The sequence below is a fragment of the Sparus aurata genome, chromosome 6 (assembly GCF_900880675.1).
Source record: "Sparus aurata chromosome 6, fSpaAur1.1, whole genome shotgun sequence".
Taxonomy (NCBI): domain Eukaryota; kingdom Metazoa; phylum Chordata; class Actinopteri; order Spariformes; family Sparidae; genus Sparus; species Sparus aurata.
Genome location: NC_044192.1, coordinates 11,319,393 through 11,337,615, shown reverse-complemented (window position 1 = coordinate 11,337,615; position 18,223 = coordinate 11,319,393). Strand labels below are relative to the sequence as shown.

The 18,223-nt window shown below is 41.0% G+C and overlaps 3 non-coding genes across 3 annotated transcripts; all 3 read right to left on the bottom strand.

The window, feature by feature from the left end:
• Nucleotides 1-15,823: 15,823 nt before the first annotated feature.
• On the bottom strand, nt 15,824-15,905 carry trnal-aag (transfer RNA leucine (anticodon AAG)). Its single transcript has one exon. It is a non-coding gene; the product is annotated as a tRNA-Leu (tRNA).
• A 1,424-nt stretch (nt 15,906-17,329) lies between these two features.
• Nucleotides 17,330-17,411, bottom strand: trnal-aag (transfer RNA leucine (anticodon AAG)). Its single transcript has one exon. It is a non-coding gene; the product is annotated as a tRNA-Leu (tRNA).
• A 730-nt stretch (nt 17,412-18,141) lies between these two features.
• trnal-aag (transfer RNA leucine (anticodon AAG)) lies at nt 18,142-18,223 on the bottom strand. The gene has a single exon. It is a non-coding gene; the product is annotated as a tRNA-Leu (tRNA).

Here is an 18,223-nt window from a genome sequence, read left to right as displayed (position 1 = left end):
CATCTTTCAGCTTGTAGTTTTGGTTTGCATTTAGCAGCTTCCTGTATTCTTTATTCATTAGTTGCTCTCTGTAAGCTTCCACAAAGTGTTTGCTACCAGCCCGCCAAAGGAGCTAAAAGCAATTGGGCAACATTTTTTTGCACATATTTGAAGACTCAGGCGGTGCACTTTAAGTCTGGGTTGTGGTTTGCTTAATCCTGTGCCTTGAAAACATAAAGTGTTCCAGGTTTCCTTGGCCCTTTGCCATTGTGTTGTAGCCCTGCAGCCCTGCCGAAGGCAACACTGGGACGCTAGAAAAACAACAGAAAACATAACCATGGCCGCTAACGCAAACAAGGTTAGTAGTAGATTAGTCCAAGGATGAAACTGCTACACTTGTTTAGATACGGAGCAAAGAACAGCAGCTGTCTACAACACACAGAAACGTTAAGGTTTACCTCCAATTTTCTGTAAATATGAAAGCGAGAGATTTCGCAGGACTATGCTGCAGTGTTGCTTTAAGGTAAAAAATGCTTACATCAAAATAAAGGAGAGAATCTTCAGCCATCTTGTTCCAAGTGAAAACTATCAATAATCTAAAGCTGTGAAAGTCTGAGCTGCACTGACACAAAATAAACTGAGCACCTTTTCTGTTTGTCCACAGTTAGATCCACTTTACGAGGACGGGGTTTGGTTGATTTAAAAACGACTGTTTATGAATTCTCAATCAATGAAATAACTCTACACATAAAGACAACCAACAAAATTGTGTATCTTTGCACAAACAACATTAACCTGAAACAAATGCAACATTTTCAAAATGGTAACAAAACATTGATATCTATGTTGGCTTTTTCAGTATTTGTTAATTTAAAACCCAAAGAACCATGTGTGATCTTCAGGAGCTGCTAGAGATGAAAACTAAAGCTCAAAACCGTCACCAGGTTGCCTTAAACACACCTGAGGATGAACACCAACGTTGCTCAGTGTCTGCTGAGACGTTACAATCCAGCCACTTGCTGTAAATTAGCCTCCTATTATCCATTTCATAATGTGGCGTGCATCACTTTATCACATGGACGGCAGCAGCGCGGACCTTTATTGTGATATTAAATATCTCATGAAGGCAGTGACACACATCCAAAATATATTATTGGTTTGCTTTGTGCCACAGTTTGTTTGCATGGGCTCATTGTTTTGGATTCCCAGAACAAATCTTCATAATCCCTCAGACACTATGCAGATGGCGGTTGATAATTAGGAGGCGGAAATATGCCACTTTTATGAGCATTGTATTTGGCTCTGCTGTAGAACTGTTGCACTCATTGGATGAAGCAGACTGCACCTTCGTATTCCTCACAATTAATTGACACATCACTGAGGACTGGTGTGGTTAGCATCGTGATGAAAGATACTGTGTGTTTACCTCGAGTGTGCCCATTACCTCCACAGCAGATTTCTCATTTCGGCTCAGCACCTCAGTTTATCGCCTAATCAGCTGTTTGCATTGGCCCTTGATTGGTGCAGGATATCTGCTTTCATGAGCCATAATGTATTACCCAGAATTCTTGTTGTTTTGTTCGGTATGTCTTCCCATGTGAGAAGAAATAGCAACAATCCTGCTCTCTTATTTTAATAATGTTTTTTTCTTCCTGCCATGATCCTCGGAACTCAGTGTGTGGCCTCAAGGCAACAAATATAGTGAGCAGGAAGGAAGGCAGTTTGTGGCTTTGTGCACTCATCAAGACTTAAAACTCCAAGAGATTAAGTTCGATAAGGCTTGATGAGACCTCGTATCAGACCCTCCACATCAGAGGGACTTTGTGACTAATAGTATTTGTCACAGGTTGTTGAACACGCGTTTGGTTTCGCATTTGGAGACTTTGTTCAGACCCAGTGGTGAATTTAAAATTTGCCTCGAGGCAGAAAGCAATAGTATCGTGTTTTGTTTTTGTTTTTTTTTTGCTGCACTGGGAACAAAATTACAGTAGAGATTGTGATTCCCAGCAGCTATATTAACTTTAGGTTTTGACAGTTGCATTGAGATTGTATTATTGTGGAAAAAGAGAAGTTAAGAGTTGTCACTTTTGTTCAGCATGAGGTTTAGCAGGTCCATTAGAAGTGGAGCGTCAGGTCCATTAGGAATGGAGCTGAGCCCTGAGGGAGAGGTCGTGAAACCACAGGCCACCGGTGGAGTACTATCAGGCTGACTGTACTCAGAAAATCACAAAACAGACTTTAAAAGTTTGGTTAAGAGTTCGAAAGGTCATGAAAGCGTCAGCTGTAATTTGAAATATTGTGAAGAGGATTTTGAATGTTTGTGTTGATTCAACATACAACAGGTGTTCCACGTGTCAAGGAAAACACATGGGAGATTAGAGGAAAAGCTAAATGTCCTGGAAAATCTTGTGCTGTCCTTGAACATCATTTAAACTCCCCCAAACTACACAATACAGTATATTATTACAAACAGATTTTGATTTGTTCCTTTTAAGAGACTTGTCTTTATTTTTTCTTTTGTATATTCACTATTGATCTTGATAAAAGCAGCCCTTAGTTACTGGTGTTCATGCTATTCAGCTATTGATGTTAAGGCAGTCATGAATAACACACTGTAAATCACAAGAGAAGAAGGCAGAGGGGCTATAAATTGATTATTTAAGGAACATATAACAGTATACAGGCGCGCTCCCTGTCTGTAGTACCAGCTGAACGTGGAGCTCACCTCTGCAGATCACTGCCGCAGTCAGGTTGATAGATGAGAGTGAAGATAGATCCACTCTTTAATCCCAAAAGTTAAAATGTAACCTCTGCGCTCTCCTCCCGTTGGTAAGTGATTCTGGATCAGAGCCGAGTCCGAGGCGCCTCCGGGTGTTTATTCTTCCAGAAGGTCCAGCTCTTCACCCGACTCTCTCACTCAGAGTTGGCCTGCACTGAATTTTGTGTAGTCTGGTCATTTATGTTGCTCGACATAAATCACCACAAATTTGCACCTATTTGCCTCTTTGAATTGACTCTGTGTGTAACTTATATGCATCAAAAATGTGCTGGCTTACACTGTGACAGACCTCCTGTTATTTTACCTTTGAGGTACAAATGTTGATATGATACCTATGAAAGAAAGACACGTTGGCTGATCTGCACAATGCCAACATTGAATTCCGGTGACTGGGCTGAACAGTTACCTAAATAAAGTATAAATGAGTAACCTAATCTTTAAATTCTAGTCAAAAATCGACATAAACATTTGCGTATTGTTCGTGACGCCTCGGGGATGGGTTGTGAGGATTTGTAAGCTTAGTACTTTTTAAATCCTGGGAATGTTAATGCTGCAAACAACATAAAAAAAGAAAAAAAGGATTTTCAGTAACGAACAGAGCAAACCAATCACTTGTGCTCCAGTGAAGTAAAAACATCTACAAACGTTTGGGTTTTAATATTTCAAAGCACAGATTAAAGTTGCAAAACTGCATTTCAACTGTGCATATCTCCATTTTAGTTTTATGAATCGTTAATATGATTTTCTTCTCTTTTTTTCTTTTCATTTTTTAAACTCTTGCTGCCGCACTCAGAAACCGACACAAATACACACAGACAAAGTCAAAAATAGATTTTGGTTAAGAGTGAGGAATAATCGTCCTACTACAAATATATTTTCTCCCACAAAAATCCTGTATCAACACTTTTTCGGCTTGAAGAGTGATGTGCTAAGCCATTTTAAGTGGATCTTTATTAATGGGTACAAGCCTCTCCTGGTTCTGAAAATATGTGTATTTAATATTAATCTCAATAGAAGGTTTAACAGCCCAATTGCTCCTGTGAAATTATAGCTTCTGTGGTAGAAAAAGCGAGTCTGCCGGAGATAAACATTCCCCGGTAGCTCATAATCTTTGCATTTTGTTGACAACCTGCCTCAAAGGACAAGCCAATTTTCTCAGTCGTCGGTTGTTTCAGACCGGAAAGAAACAAAGAATAATGAACAAAATCAAAGCGAGTGCTACTCGGTGTGCACCGTATCTGCTGAGATGTGAGTGGTCACACAGCATCAGGAAGGGCCGTGCGGACTGTCTGCCTGGAAACTGGAAGTGCATTAAAAATGAGGAGCAATTTCCTCTCCTGCTCTCTGTTCGGATCCATTACAGTGCGAGCTCTCATCCTGTCTGTGACCAGACACCCTTCTGTGCTTATAAAAAGTAGAATGTTTTTCAGCCTATGCATCACATTTACCTACAGTGTCATCCGCGGTGTCACTGTGGTGAGGGGGTTTGAACGGCTCGCAATAAATCATGATTTTGAACAGCTTCAGGGATCGAGCTCACCTCTATCTAGACTTGACCTACTTCTCGGCAAAGTCGGCCTGAACTAAGTCGATGTGGAGTCTCTCGTGGGAGAAGACAAATGTGGATCTTCCCTGATACTTAATATCCACTATGTCATTTCATTTGTTATACAAACCATGCAATCACCGCGCCGACCCAGCTCCCTTTTACTATTTCAACTCACATCCTTACTGGATCCACCACTAGCTGTGTTACCTGAAGCGTGGTTGATGTAAATATAATTCACTTTTGAAACAGAATTTGTAATGAAATCAAGTCTTAAGGGAACAGTCGTAAACCACAGACATCCCCCGATCTTAATCGAGGTTACAGTTCATTTCATTTGGTTGCCGCCACTCTTACTTCTGGGTAAATGCCAGATGTTACATCAGTGAGTGAGAAAGGAAGGTGGCAGATGTGACTCAACATAAAATCAAACTTTAAAACATTACCTTGGCTGTGAACATGTTTTCCACCTGGATCTGGAAGACTTCCACTCCCATAATCCCACACTGCTTCACGACATCATCAAGCCATGTATGTTGATTTCATCGTTTTGATTGAGGGTGTCAGAAAAAAAACACACTATAAGTTGGTCTGTTCAACTGTTGTGACAATTATTTTTCATTGTTCATCTTGAAAACTCGTTACAGTTTCTCAGGGTCGAAGAAAACGTCCTGTTAATTTCCCAACAAACAGTCAAAAATCCAGAGATATTCTTGCAAATGATAGAAAAAGAGAGAAAAGTTGTCAGTCTTCAAATTACAGAAGCTGGAACTAGACTTGCGCCTAAATGTTTATTGATTGTCAAAATTTGCTGCTTGTTCATTCTCAGTTGCTCGACTCATTTCTTAGATGTGTATCCATCAGTTTCCCTGCAGTTAAGGTTATTTTGTCGAACCATCGCCGCCCTTAAAGGGCATCGCCTCCCTCTGATGCTATTCACGACCGCAGATTCTCAGAAAGCTCCGAGTTCACAAGTTGTGACATTTTCAGGAACGGCAGAGGCCGTGGAAGTTCATCTCTTTGTGCATCTCAAGTTCACACATTCTCACCTCTAATGGCCTCATCCTTTTCCTCTGGCATGATACCTTTGCACTTCCTGCATTATATCACCTGGTTGTTAGCTTGCTTGATTGTTTGCCTCAGTGGCTTCCAGATGCCGTTGCGTATGGTAGCACGTTGGTTCTAAACTTGGGGGTCGGGATAATTTCAAGGGGTCGCCAGATAGTTGTGTAGAAAGAAATGAACTATTTTAGACTGGTGATTAGTTTTTACATTACATTGCCTGTACCAGGCAGAGATAATTTGTTTTGAAATGGATTTTATGACGTGTGTTTGTAAGAGAGAAAAAAAATCCTGTTTTTTTCATTTCGGCACTTTCAGGATGTTCTGAGTTGAAATTACCCGTGCAGGGGGTTTGTGAAAACCAACCTGATTTTTCTTTCAGGATTTAAGCGTAACATGCACGTGTCTTCCCATGTCTGACCACAAGCTCTGTATGTACTGTATATGTGGGTTTTAGTTTTGCTCCAAGGCCTCCTGGACGATATTACCAGCCACTTCCAAGATTGCAAGAGAAAAAAAACACCTCAGATATTCCTTGTAGCCCTCGCAAAGGCCGTTTTATTACTTTCTCTCGGTTGTAAAAAAGATCAATTTTATGTAAAGCAGCAAGACGTATGTTTTTTAACGCTCCACAGCACCCTCTCTAGGGCAGGACCGTTGATCAATACCAGTGCCTCAACAGTTTCTTCACCTGGCTTTCTGGGTTTAGACTTCTGAAACAGCTCCCTCCTTCCAGCAGCTCCTGTTGTTTTCACCACGCTCAGCAAAGACGGGAAGTGCAACAAAAGAATCGAGAGGTGTCCTGAGAGACTTCAACAAGAAAAATCCATGTTCTCCGGCCAGTCAACAGTGTTATACTAAGAGGAAAGTGTTCGCATGGTGATGCTCCGTGCTACTGTATTCTGACTTAAAAGGCTGCAGGCGGAGCTTAAATAAGGTTGTCTAATCTTGTAAAAGTGTGGATGTGGTTTTGTGTCAGTTACATAATGCAGTTGAGGAAAGTTGTGGAAATAACTGTAATACTGCTGACCAAAGCAAGACAGGGAGAACAATGCTCATCTGCTTTTTTTTTTTTTTTGTAATGCGTTTATGAAATATTTTGATGTGTTTCGTCTGAACATCTGGTCTGTTTCTCTAGTTTTTCTTTTTCCTCGAGGCCGGCGGATATAAAAACAAAAAAAGGCAGTGAGATGATGATGACTCACTGTTTCTGCAGTTGCAGCCTTCCAAGACGTCTGGCTGGTTCGCTGAATTATGGGTTCAGGCTGGTTGGTAAATCAAACAGTAGGTTAACCATTCAGGACACTACAGAGAGCCAAGGGAGACCACACGAGTGCACTGACTGGAGAGTATGTACAGAATACGACTGTACTGTTTTAGCTGGTAGTATACAAAAAAATCTGCATCATTTACCATGTAATACATAAGACAAGATATGTTTTCATCGTGGATTTGCGGAATTGTGACACCCCTGTGTAAAGTGTAATCGTCTCCAATCCACACGAGTAAACATGGGATACATGTAGGTCTCACAAAAAGAGAAGTGGATGTTCAGAAACGTCAAGAAAGAAGTGGATGTTCAGAAACGTAAAGAAAGAAGTGCATGTTCAGAAATGTAACGTCAGTTGTTATTAAATATGAATACCGAAGCAGGAAACATCTAAGAAATGAGTGAAATATTGATTTAAGGAACACCGTGCCTCTGTTGTTGAATCAGACAAACATCTCTCTGAAAAAAAAAAAAAAAAACAAGATCCAGATACTTGAGGTGAAACAGCCCCCTGACAGAACGCCTAAAGAAATAATTTACCCTACGACATCCTAATGCATTTGAGGTCGGCAGAGCTTAAAGCAGAGAGTGAAATGGTGCATAGCAAATGAAAGCAATATTGGCAGTGAATATGAGAGACCCTGGCTGCGGTGCGCTCGGCTCTGTATTCTACTGTCACAGTGTTTCCCAGTCCTTGTTAGGATGGCCTACTTTCATTGTAAAGGCTCTGCCCACCTCCTCGCACTTGTTTCGTTCACTCCCTGAAGGAAACATGTTACCCAAGCGTCTCTCTAACCTGGGGAGCTCTACATGCAGCACTCGTCTGGTTCCCCCCCCCCTCGCCTCCGCCTTCCCTCGGGCTCAATTAGAAGCATCGTTCGTTGGACTTCACAGTCGAGATGATCGCCCGGCTGCGTGTTGCAGACAGTCGAGTGTGTTCTCTTTAAAAAACACAACCTCGGAGATAACATGACTAATGACATCTCCGTCTGCAGTGGATGACAGTTACATATTGTTCATTACGACAGAAGCAGACAAGTGCCTGGGCACACTTAATGAAATAAATCAAATCTGAATCAACCTTATTAGTTAAGTGAAAGGAGACGTAAATTGTTGTGACTCCATCATCACACACAGGAACGCAGTGTCTGAACGAGTATTGGATGTTGATTGGTTATATGTGTTGCCTCCAACCATCAGGACTGATGGAGTTACAGTTATGATGATTGAATGATGAAAATGCTTTCACTTCTACAAGCGGTTAAGATGAAAATGTATTCATCCAAAAATGTATTTTTGGCCCTAAAACCACCGTACGTACAGGTGTAAATCCTTGGAAAGTGTGATTGTCCCACACAGATAGGAGATCCTTTTTCTAAGTCTGATCTAAATTGTTTCCTCTCTTCCTGTTTTGCCACGATGATCTTTCTAAGTTACTAAAAAAAGATTTCCATCTGTGAAAACTTGTTTTTATTTTCCGAGAAAATGTTTGCGGTTGTTGTTGCAATGTGTGAAACTGAGTAAATAAAAATTGTTTTTTGTTGTTGTTTTTTTGGTAAGGCTCAATTTGTGCCTGTTTTTGTAATATCTGCCTGAACAAAGAAAATTGCACCTAATCATGGAAAAAGAAAAACATTTTATTTTTTTCAACGGGTTCTCTAGTCATAAACACAGAAGAGAAAACAGATCAGACTTTGAAAATTGAACACCAGAAAATAAAAATATAAAACTCTTCACTCTTGTACTTTGAACACAACTATGTAATTTCAATAATATCAGTAACACACAATAAAAGCAGTTTTTTTGTTTTTGTGTTCTTACAGCCCAAACTGAATAGGATAAAATTCCTTTATCCACAGTCTTCATCTGCTCTCCTCTGAGTCACAGGTCAGTCTTCATGACGCTGTGGTTAGCTGATGTTTGCTAGCGAGCCGCAGTAACACTGTGTCGCAGTGTTTGCGGCGCTGTAGTTTTTCCTTCGCTGGCAGGTCGGTGGAGTGTTTGTTAGCAGAGGTACAGAATTACTTTTTGTGCTCCCCTCAGGAATTGCTCTTGAGAAAATTTGATGTAAGGTTTTCACCCCTGATGGCACACATTGTAAATATAAATATATATTCTGGTATAAGCATACTGTACACATACATAGAAACCTGCCACGGGGTTACAAATGAAACTTAGCTTTAAGCTGTCTAATATTGTACAAAGTCCCTGATCATAAATAAAAGAAATGATCAATAATAAATACCCTAAATCCACATATATACTTGGGACAGAATGCAGGTTTAATGGTGGCTGATAAATTATTAAGAGATAAATGAGAAATGTAGTTATTGTTAAACTATTGTTGGACTCTCATCTGATAATTGAATCTGATAATGTGGAACCTTTCCTTTCAACAGCTGCATCTCCTCTGTGTCTGTGAGTTAACACCTCTAGTGTATTAATATCACAGGCGGACAGATGAACAGAAGTAATTGCATCGCTGCCTGTTAGAAAGTCTGGTGATATTTTCTCTCGTTTTTTTTTTTTCTTGTCAGCTAATCCCATTAAAAGACCAAAACTAAAACTGAGCGCGGTACAGCTAATCCCTCTGCTCCTCTGACCTTCACTGTTGTCCAGAAAACACATTAATGAGCGACTGTTCGCTGGGTGTCGCGCTCCTCCGTCACAATCAGAAGGCGAACTGTAGTTTATGTGGAGACGAGCCTGCAAACATCGTCCTGCTGCGTTTAAAGGCACAGTACGTCAATTCTGTCTCTTAATCATGGAAGCGGTACGCCTCATTGTAAAATAACCACCATTATTTATGTAACTCAGGCAGATATTCATGGATGGGGCAATGTTTCCACATTTCATTCACATTATATTTACTCACGTTCGTCAAATTTCTTCCCCACTCTCTGACTCTCTCCTGGAAGTCAAAGTGACGCACGACCAAATGAAGTTATCATGAGTAAAACTTGTGGATTTCTCTGGGCTTTAACATTGTGGGAAACATTTGGGATAATGTAAGAACACGACTCAACAAAATACATTTCAAAAAAGATCTGGTAGTTTTTAGAACAGTGTATTTATTAGTTGTATATTAAGATTTACATCTTCAGCAGTCTAACTATTTAAGGAAATCTGAGAGATAGAATAACTATCTGCCATATGTACCAACCCAAAAATTAGAGACATGATATGTAAGATTTCTGCACTAAAATGAGGATAAACAACTAGATTAGGTTATCATATATATATATCATTTTTAGTTTTCTCATTAACCCAAATGTTTCCAATAATATTCAAACCAAGAGAAATCAACAAGTTTACTCATGATAACATGTCGTGTTTCATTTGGTGGCCTGTCGCTGTAACTGCTGGGATAGCAGAAAACATTTTAAAAAAAAATAATTTTTCCTCACATGTAAAGTAAAAAAAAGAAATGGGTGAAAAAGAAATTTCATGCTTCATGACAACTGAATATTTCATGTGTTTCATTGGTTAAATCACATAAATATAAATAAAAGTTTTTCATGGAACCGAGTGGGGATCTTTTTTATTTTTCAGGAGAAAAACTTTTTTTCATGTGTGAAACCAGGTAAAAAGCTAAGAGAAGGAAAAATATTTTTTAGGAGCAAGTAGCTGCAGAGATGGATCAATGGGAACCACTCAGAACCAGTGATGTGCACAAGGGGGGTGGGGGGGGGGGGGGCAGTCGCCCCCCCTCGTGGCCCAATTGTTGAAAAACACGCACTAAAGTGCCCTCCTGAGAGCCAAAAAAGCATGCCAAAGTGCCCTCTTAGTTGGCAAAACACACTAAACTGCCCCCTTGGCTGGTTAAAACATGATAAACTGCGCTAACGCGCTAAAGTGCCCTCTTGATTAGGTTATTATATATATATCATTTTTAGTTTTCTCATTAACCCAAATGTTTCCAATAATATTCAAACCCAGAGAAATCAACAAGTTTACTCATGATAACATGTCGTGTTTCATTTGGTGGCCTGTCGCTGTAACTGCTGGGATAGCAGAAATTTTTTTTTTTTTTAAATGTCTTTCCTCACATGTAAAAAAAAAAAAAAATAGGTGAAAAAGAAATTTCATGCTTCAAGGCAACTGAATATTTCATGTGTTTCATTGGTTAAATCACACGTGAAACAAGGAGAAATAAAAGTTTTTCATGGAACCGAGTGAGCTTTTTTTTTATTTTTCAGGAGAAAAACTTTTTTTCATGTGTGAAACCAGGTAAAAAGCTAAGAGAAGGAAAAATATAGGAGCAAGTAGCTGCAGAGATGGATCAATGGGAACCACTCAGAACAGCTGTCCATAACACCTCACCCCTATAGTGACATCACTGGGCAGAGATACGGGAGTTAACCTAGTGTTGCTGGCTTGCTCCCTTTGTTTGGGTGCAGACAGATATATTCAGTGGCTCTCCAGAAAGGGGGACAGTGTGGCCAGAGCTGGTAGGGCAAATGCCTAAAAGGTAAAAACAATGATAAATAATGTTGAAATAATGAATGAGGGAACATAAAGAAATAGATAAATAACAAAATAAATCGCAAAATCATAATAAAAAACATGCAGTTTCAATAAAACAGCCCCAAATAGAAACACAGACACACAAAAGAGCTGAGGTTTAATTTAAATGAAGGGTTGCGTTAGGGTTAGAGTCAGGGTTAGCCTCCAGTCAACAGTACAGATCATAAAGACCTCCCCGGACGACTGCTGTAGTCAGGTTGATAAGCTTCAGTGAAGATGACTAAATAAAATAAAGTTCAAAAAAGTCATCTCTGAGTTCTCCGGATCAGAACAGAATCTGATGTGACTGTGTGTGTTTATTCCTCCAGGACTCCTGGCTCTGCACCCAACTCTCTCTTCAGGAGCTGCACTAGAGAGCATTCGGCAAACATCTTCGTTTTGTTTTGATATATCGGGTATAAATGTGGCCAGAAATGTCACATCTGTGTATCACAATGACATCCTGAAATAAAACATAACACATGGAAATAAATAACTTCAATAAAAGGAGGCGCAACATACGAATGATGGTGAAAATGCAGAATACTGGTTGTGAGTGTCACCCAAAGGCGAACTGTATAAAAAGGTTCATCTGTACTCTATGTATATATTACTATGTGACAACTGCACATATTCACAGGGAAGTATGTGTGCGTTTCATTATTCCTCAGCGCCGTTCCTTCAGGGAGGAACCCCTCCAACATTTTGCTCTTACGCAGTCACTGAACTATCAGAACATTACTCCTTTGATTGTGCAATAACTGCAGGATATTCATGAGGTACTGTTTCCTAGCAACACAGTGTATGCACTGTGTATAAGCTACAGTACCGCCACATCTCTGATCACTCATCACTATCAAAGACAAAAGGTGAATGAAATATTAATTGAATATTTGAGAAAATGTTCAGGCTGTGATTCTCCGTGTCTTCCTGAGCGCCTGCACTGTTTTCTTTCTTGTTTTTATTTTTGTGCTTCATGCATACGTCGAGAGTCACTTCTCTCCCTTAAAGCTCCCTCTCCTATCGCGGTCCACAGTGAATTGTTTGAGGCTTTCGCGACTGGCGCCGTCTCTTCTCACTCCTCTCCATCTGACTTTTTTTATTTTATATATATATATATATATATATATATATATATATAAAAGCAAAGCAGGCGCTGTCAGTGTTGAGTCTGTTTATGATGGCTCGCAGTGCTGCACAGCTGAGAGAGCTCAGTCATAGGACCCTTGAGAGGAACAACCGCTGCTTCTTCTCTCATTCCTGCTGTACAACTCTGGACAAATGTGCTCCAGTGCTCCTTCTGTCACATGAGGGCAGATGTGTTGTATTATCTTTAGGTGCATTCGAGGAAAGGACTCTACTGTGTGGACGCATGTATCCGCGCCGATTGACCAAGTGTCGGTCCTTTACTGCTGCAGTTATCTTTGACTCAGTTCCCATCCTCTGCAATAACCTACAGTTGAAGTGGTTAATGGAATTAAATCGTTACTTAATGACCAAAACCAAATTTAAATTACTTTTTGAAATGCTTTCTCGCAAGAAGAGACGTTTCCGGACTCTGACACGGTCCAATTGTCTTAGGACACTGTGCTAAGACCATTTCGGGGACCCCATGTGAAAGGATTAATAATTGGGCCGCGTGTGATGGGTTTTGTGGGTATGTATGATCACATTCCCCTCTGTGGGCAAGCAGCATTTGAATTAATCACCCCCCTCTCACTCTAATCTGAAGGGGCTGTCATTGTCACTGTGATCACACAGCGATGAGGACGCCCAGGAGGAATATGGATTTTGCTCGTCTGCCATCACCTCATGACCACCTCATCAACAACGTGGTGCAGCAGCAACGTTTATAGTGTCATCAGTTCATGTGGATAAACCTCTCCACCCCTATCGGAGCATTTGCATCTCCCTATCTGCAATTACACAGTCGAGTAGATTGCATTGAACCCTTTCACACTCGTGTCGTCACGAGCGCCCCCGCAGAAAATTTGTTTCTCGATATATTTTGCCATTACGCCGCCGAACAACATCTCAAGTCGTCCTAAAATTCCTCTTCACTTTTATTGAAAATTGCCGTCTTTCAGGCTCAGGCGCATCCAAGCGAGGAGATGCCAGGTGTTGGAGGAAAAAAAACACACACACACTCCCCTGTCTTCTCTGCAGTCGAGGGGGGAAGTCTTCAGTTATAGAAACTGAAGTCTCTGGCTGGCTGGAGCTGATGAGCACAGCGAGAGTTCTGGTGGAGACGAGGGGAGTTTTTAAATCTGATATTTACGTTTTACGTTACAGGATCCTTTTATCCATCTGTTGGGTCTGTTGTTTCTCAGACAGAACGAATTGCATGTATCCTCGTTGAGTGTGTTTCCTTCCTCATCAAACATTTTGCAGATCAGATTTTTGGAATAATTTGAAAGCTAAATCGTTAACATCTGTATGTTGCTGGAGAAAGAGCGAGCACTTAACAGTGCTCCTGTAAAATAGCGCCATGGGGGCACACGTTTTTGCAGGTGTGGAGTGGAGTCCTGGCACTGAACTGGCAAAGTCTCGGCATAAGAATAGAAAAGGTGAGACCTGCGAGCTTGTTTGTGTAGCTTGACATTTTCAGCATGTAGGTTGCTTGCCTACACACTTATCTCCGTGTTACTGTTCTTGAAAATCCATGTAGCTATGGTAAACAACAATAACAACAATAACGGCAGGGAGGAGAATTCTGGCAGCGGCTGGCTTACACCGACTCAGACTACATCTGTATTTATACTGCAACGCACTGCAAGTCGAAAGTTTATAAATATTTCCGACTTCCAGCATCACAGTTCATTACCCCGAGAAAGCATCGACACCCACAGCAACCTGATGTCTGTTCGGCAAGTCTCTGGTTTTCACAAGCAACTACAGCGGACTGTACGGATTAAAAGAGATTGGAGGAGCTGATTCTAAGTGTAGTGGAATGCAGCGTTAGGCAGCGAAATAAACATTTGGCTCACTTCCATTCTGTGCATGCAAAAACGAAAAAATCAATCTCGCATCTGGTGGTGAAGCGAATCTTTGACCAGCGAAGTCGTCATCACAGAACCCCTGAGGGGAAAGTGAATACATTTGTCTTTCTAGAGATTCATTTTCTAGATCTGATCTAAAGTGTGTTTATGACTAGAGAACTGGTGGAGAAAATCAGTTATTATTATTGCCAGGATGATCTTCTAAATTCCTAAATTCTTTTTTTTTTTTTTTGCATGATGTGAATTTATTTTTTTTCATCTGGTTTCACACACGAAATAAAAAAGTTTTCTCCTGAATAAGAGTTTTAAAAGTCAGGTGAAAATACGGAGCCCCGTAAGGGACATGGGGAAAAAAAAATGATGGGTGAAAAAAAAAAAAAACATGTACTTTTGCGAGATCTCGCATTTGTAGGATTTGGAGCATTTCCTGCGGTCAAGAGAGGTCCCAAAAGAGGACATCATGCGTATGCAAAGAGACAAGGATGTAACAACACAGAGCCTGGGATAGTGACTAATATAGGGGGAAATGGAGTTAGCGTTAATGTTAGGCTAGCTTAAACTAATGTCAGCGCTCATCGCTTCCCTGCTCTAGCGTTAAGTTATGCCAGTCCAACAATCATAACGTTACATTGGGCGTACATCCAACGTTACCTGTGAAGCTGTCCAGAGTATTGCAGTTGGTTTCTAATGAATTCAACCAGGGGCGCAAGGTCAGTGTAATGTTACGCTTTGCGACGAAAGAGTCCCATTGCGTTTTGTAGTCTCTTCAGATGTCTCTCACTTATGAGAAAACCGTGTCTACTGCCAGGCACTGATTTAATGTCTTTATATTTGAGGCCAATCTCAGAATAAAACTCTATAAACCTGTCCCACGGGAGTGCACGCTCCATTTTTATATTTGTTTGTTTTGTTTTCCTGACCCAGAAATACATTGACCTAAATTAGAATATCTTTTGCGAGATCTCGCAAGAGTTTTGCAGGATTTTTTTTTTTCACCCATAATTTTTTTCCCCCTCATGTCCCTTACAGGGCTCCGTACTCCGCAGCTCTCTCTCGTTTGCGCTCCCTGACTTTTTGTTTGCAGTTTTGTCACAAACCTGTCGGGTGGGCGGGCTTTTTCAGCAGAGCGTCCACATTAGTTAATTGGTTTTTGACTGACACAGCTCACAACTTATGTGTAGGTAGCTGGCACGCTAAACGACCCTGGCTTTAAAATGGAGAGAAGATGAAAACAAAGACAAGATAATGCATAATCAGGAGATTAAAAAACCAATACTTTACACTATTTGACCAATTATTTGATTGCAAGTTATAACTTTTATTTTTGAAATTATTTTTATGTCCCTTAAATCCTATTTTTGTTTGACATTTAAGAAGTTTTGTTTGTTTCTTTTGGCACAAATCTATTTCCATACTTCTTGATTATGTTTTTCAGGAGAAAACTTTTTTTTCATATATGAAACCAAATGATTAAACAAAGAAATTCTTCTTTCTCATAAATTCTTTCTTTTTCCAGATGAAAACTTTTTTTTCCCCTACTTGGTAAAATAAGCTGCCAATGTCTTTCTGGAAATAGAGGTAGCAGTGTACACTCTTCTCCATAGACTAAGGCTTCAAAAGAGCCCAATACATGTCTGAATTGTGTAACACCACCACATTAACAGATGACTAACACTTTACAATGGCAGTGGTGGGATTTGAACCCACGCCTCCTGAGAGACTGGAGCCTTAATCCAGTGCCTTAGACCACTCGGCCACACTACCTGCATTGCACATTGTTTCTACTGTGAAGAATGTAGTGCAGTATGCAGATATGCATGCAAACGTGTACGTGAAAAACACAAAAAACAGCCAAAACATTCACACCTTGAAAAGAATGACCAAGCTGCAAGAGAGGTGAAAACCACTGTTTGAATCAAAACTTGCATGAAGCGCTTCCCAGCATAATAAACTGCCTTCCTGGAAATACAGATTGCAGTATAGACTCTTCTTCACAGAGGCTAAAGCAAAGGTTTTGCAAGAGCTGCATACACGGTTGCATTGAGTACTGCCATTATACTAAATGATGGCTCCCTTGAGAGGGGTGAGTAGCCTACAAGAGAGGTGAAAACTCTGTAGATACATCTGTCTTGTATTAGATATATGTATTAGATCCAGATAATGTATAACTAGCAGAGGATGGTTTCGATCCATCGACCTCTGGGTTATGGGCCCAGCACGCTTCCGCTGCGCCACTCTGCTCTGAATGGAAATATTTTGAGGCTGGCACAAATGTGTAGCAACCTAAACGTTGATCATTCAAGACTTGTAAAAAGTGGCGGTAACAAATATTTGTTGATATACTTTTAAAAAGTGAAAAAGAAACAAAGAATCATGAAAAAAACAAAAGTGCAGAGATTCTTTGCCTGTGGCCACTGACTAAATCAAATCTTGCATGACGTGTTTGACAGCATAACAAGTTGCCATTGTCTTTCTGGAAATAGAGGTAACTGTACACTCTTCTCCATAGACTAAGGCTTTGAAAGAGCCCAATACATGTCTGAATTGTGTAACACCACCACATTAACAGATGACTAACACTAGCTGTTTTTAGACAGGGCACCAACCGCCAATTTGTCCGTCCTTTTGGCGGCTCGGTCCACAGTTTTAGACAGAGGGCGACAAATTGGGGGTTTGTTTTGGTTCGCCGATTTTCCGCCTTGGAAGGTACACTTATTTCCGCATCGCCTGCTATCTAAAAACGAGGCGGCAATGTGCCGGCCTCTGCGTGAGGTGGGCAGAGGTGTTGATGACCTGCACTGTTGTGCGACCCACAGCCGGGGAGTTTTAAAACAAAGACAGAGCTGATCACAGCAGTCAGTCCATCATTTCATCCGCGGACATTAAGATGAGCAACTGGACAGCCGCTGAGATCCAGGAGACGCATCTCCTCAGTCTCTGTAGCTGTTTGGTTCTGTCAGCTTGTTGTTGTGTCGGCAAGCTAAGAACGGTCGCTACTTTAAAATTAAAAGCCCCCCCCCCCGCTAAGAACCCAGTTCTAAACTCCAATGGGGTGCAATGTAAAGCTCTTATTTTGCAGACAAATTCGTTGGCATTGTTCACAGCCCAACATTGAGCTTCAAGTCACGTCACATGTTTATGCCTACCTCAGAGGCGGCTTTTGAGTACTAAAAATGGCTACTGTGTAATGGCAGTGGTGGGATTTGAACCCACGCCTCCTGAGAGACTGGAGCCTTAATCCAGCGCCTTAGACCACTCGGCCACACTACCTGCATTGCACATTGTTTCTACTGTGAAAAATGTAGTGCGGTATGCAGATAGGCACGCAAACGTGTACTTGAAAAACACAAAAAACAGCCAAAACATTCACACCTTGAAAAGAATGACCAAGCTGCAAGGGAGGTGAAAACCACTATTTGAACCAAAACTTGCAGGAAGCGCTTGCCAGCATAATAAACTGCCTTCCTGCAGTATAGACTCTTCTTCACAGAGGCTAAAGCAAAGGCTTTGCAAGAGCCGCATACACGGTTGCATTGAGTACTGCCATCATACTAAATGATGGCTCACTTGACAGTGGTGAGTAACCTACAAGAGAGGTGAAAACTCTTTAGATACATCCATCTTGTATTTGCCCATGAGTTTTTTTTAATCCGCCATAAACTGTTCCAGATAATGTATAACTAGCAGGGGATGGTTTCGATCCATCGACCTCTGGGTTATGGGCCCAGCACGCTTCCGCTGCGCCACTCTGCTCTGAATGGAAATGCTTTGAGGCTGGGACAAACGTGTAGCAACCTAAACATTGATCATTCAAGAGATTATTTGCCAGTGGACACTGATTTAATCAAAACTTGCAAGACGCATAATAAGCTGCCAATGTCTTTCTGGAAATAGAGGTAGCAGAGTACACTCTTCTCCAAAGACTAAGGCTTTTGGAGAGCCCAGAACAGGTCTGAGTAGTGTTACCCCAACACCTTAACAGATGACTAATACTGTATAATGGCAGTGGTGGGATTTGAACCCACGCCTCCTGAGAGACTGGAGCCTTAATCCAGCGCCTTAGACCACTCGGCCACACTACC